Source organism: Lactuca virosa, chromosome 6, assembly GCF_052849685.1.
Source record: "Lactuca virosa cultivar CGN04683 chromosome 6, Lactuca_virosa_CGN04683_v6, whole genome shotgun sequence".
NCBI lineage: Eukaryota > Viridiplantae > Streptophyta > Magnoliopsida > Asterales > Asteraceae > Lactuca > Lactuca virosa.
In genome coordinates this window covers 103,656,554-103,659,812 of record NC_136431.1, presented here as the reverse complement: position 1 = coordinate 103,659,812, position 3,259 = coordinate 103,656,554, and the positions used below count along the sequence as shown (strand labels likewise).

Below are 3,259 nucleotides of genomic sequence, written 5' to 3'. Positions count from 1 at the left end.
TTGAGAAAACAAAATATCTCTAAACATATTATTTTGAATGGTCTTATTTATATTACTGGAAAAAAATATAACGCGATCAAATTATGAGTAAAAAAATGATACATTCATCAACAACCTTGATTTGTAGAGCTATTTTAGGGACTCCACTGCAAATACGTTCTAAAAGAATTGTGCCTATTGAAAAAAATTTCTTTTCATTTTCTTATGACATTCTTCTTACATGTAAGATTTTATATAACACAAAAGACACAAAAGATTGACCTTTTTATAGTAAACTTTTCACTAAATGCTAATTAAACATAATATAAGTTATAAAACCTTTGAGTGTTAAATCATAATTAAGAAAACTTTTGAGTTGCATTAGTTAAAAAAGGGGTTTCAAATGAATGTGGTTTGAGGAAGTTAAAAAATGGGGTTTCAAATGCATGAGATTCAAGAAAAAATGCTAGCTTTATAAGTATGTATGATTAGGGTTAAGACACATATTAATGTCATAAAACAAATGCTACATTTGCAAATAAATGAGGAAATTGTTATGAACTGGACTTATAAGAGCAAATTCTATAACATAAAAAAAAAAGCAACCAACAACTTCAAATATTGATTGATAACCTCAATTCTATCCAAAAGATTACAAAAACAAATGATAGGTTAGCTGATTCGAGATAGCTACTCTCACAATGAATAAATTCCAAAATTCACAAAAAGATTCATTCCTCACTCCCCATTCTCACTACCCTCTTATACTATCTTACCTAACAAACTAAATAATATAAAATACCTAAATTGCCCCTGAACTAATAAGATTCTCTTTATTTATTGAATTTCCCATATTGCCCTTATGTAGAATATGTGACGTAAGTTGATGTATAACAATACACCACCCCAAAAGAACCACCTTGTCCTCAAGGTGGATAGAAATGGTGTATAGCATCCAAACTCTCCTTGTGACCCTTTTTGTCTTGCCCTTTGCCTTACTATGATCAGCACTCCCTACATATGTCCCACTTGCTTGCTCCACTGGATCTGATGTGAGGGATGTCTTTGCCACATGTGACACATACTCCAAATAAGATATCGCCATCTTCATGGGATAAGTAATATCAACCTCCATTAATTCATCATACTTGTCTGAATTAAATTTTTCCCAAATCTTGACCTTGCTATCCATTCCAGCTAACAAAAGCAAGTGACTGCTATTAAGTAAGAACCTAATAGCGGAAACCCCCTTTGTGTGCCCACTCCATGTTTGCATCATTCTTTTTGGTATATAACAGTTTTCGCTTTTTGAATTGTCATCATTTTGGAGGTATAAACCAAGACCTGCCTTGACAATTTTTTTCTTCATTTGCATGAAATGTACTCATGTCTGAGTTGCCCTCACCTTTGTTACCAAAGGTCAATGACTCACTAATCCCCTTCTCAGCCTCCATAGCCACCCCTTGTTTAAATCCAGTTCCATTTCTCCTCATGGTATGAGTGAATTTTGACTTACCTAATTGACATCACTTTGTGATGCAGCACTGAAGTCAGGTGGCAGTTTTGCACACATATATAGCATAATATCACCGAGTAGAGTAAATGGTGAGTCTTGTGGTACATTTTCAAGGCCTATGTATTGCTGCTGAAATGTACTTATGATTTGAACATGAGAAAGACCAGAATATAGAACCTTCCGTGAGGGCAGATTCAATGATTCCAGCCTATGGTGGACCCCAAAGGCTTCCCGAGGAGGAACATGTTTATCTTGAAGTTTGTTTAACCCTTGCTTACCTTCGCCACAAATTTTACTAGACATAAGGGTCTTGTTGAATCTATTCTCAACTTCAGTGTTCGGTATACTTGAGTTCTCATTTATTTGTTTTTCTTTTGTAGCAATAAATCCAGTGGGTAGTCGGGCGTTTGTACACAAGTGGGGCATTACATCACATGGTGAAAGAAATGTTGAGTCTTGTGGTGAATTTGCAGATCGTACCAAGCAATCTGTTCCCAAATACCCAGCCTCAAACCAACCGATAATGTCACTCCCAGTAAAAGCAACTTGAGTTTCACCATGAGGATTTTTGCAAAAAAAAATCCATGTCTCCAGGAGATGGTCGAGACAGTATACCGATTTCTTGTTCTTCTTCTAAATGTCTAGATGGTTGCCTGTTAGATACCGGATCTGTGTGTGTTTCCTTCAGCGAAGACGGGAAGTAAGGATTGACAGTCTGTGGGGGAGGTGCGAACGCTAGCAAGGGTATGAAAGTTGTAGGCGGTGCAATTAATTTGGTTGTGGTTGAATTTTTTTTCTTGTGGGTCTAAGTTCTCTTCGGATGATTTAGTAATGATTGGGCTAGGTTTTGAATTGTTACCTTTGTTTGACATTGAGCTCATTATCTGATCTGATTTATGTGAGCCCACAAGACTAATTTCGGCCTATGTATTTTCTTTATCATGACCGAGATTGTGATGCCCTAGAAACGTCTCTACCGTTACTTCTTTTGACGTAACCGTCTTCTGCTCTGTCTTCTCTTTGAGTTGAAAGATCGGCGATTGCTATGAGGATCCAAATCGACGACGGATCAAGCCCTTCAGCTCCTCCCAATCTCGTGTGGGCCGCCTCCTATGCTCCCATTCATACTACAGTAGAGCGTCGCCTTCTAGAGCCCCCACCGCAGCTTCCATTGTTTCTTCATCTTCATATGAGCAGAATGACATTTCTACATTAAAAATCCACTCCTCTGTGTTAGTTCCATCAAACAAGATCATCTCATGTTTGTGAAATCTCCGGTTGGTTCCTCCTCTGTATTCGCCTTCCGTAATATAGCCGCCGCCTCTGCCGGCGAAACCACCTCCTGTTCCATTTCTTGAATCTCCTGTATTAGTGTGCGACGCTCCACTGTAAACCCTTGGAGTTTCCTCCATGGATTAAACCGCTGTGTTGCTAGGCTCTCCCTCCACGGTTTTCTTCTCATTGTTGATTGTTGTTCGACATTTGGCTATGGCACCCAAAATCTCCTCAAACTTTTGATCCATGTTCAACTAAAGAGAGGCTATGGAGTCATCCTGATGTTGGATCTGATGCCCTTGATTCTCCATTCGATCATACAACTGCCTTATTTCAGTTTCTAGCGATTCAACCCTCTTGACTAGAGCTCCTCCAGCATCCTTCCCTTCTCCTTTATCTCCAGCCCTCGTCCAGATGAATGCTCTGATACCATTTGTTATGAACTGGACTTATAAGAACAGATTCTATAACATAAAAAAAGCAACCAAC

At 38.4% G+C, this 3,259-nt stretch overlaps 1 long non-coding RNA gene across 1 annotated transcript; it reads left to right on the top strand.

Moving 5' to 3' along the window:
- Positions 1-639: 639 nt before the first annotated feature.
- On the top strand, positions 640-2,421 carry LOC145120377 (uncharacterized). The gene is made up of 2 exons (XR_013714174.1): positions 640-1,584; positions 1,876-2,421. It is a non-coding gene; the product is annotated as an uncharacterized LOC145120377 (long non-coding RNA).
- The last annotated feature ends 838 nt before the right edge of the window (positions 2,422-3,259 follow it).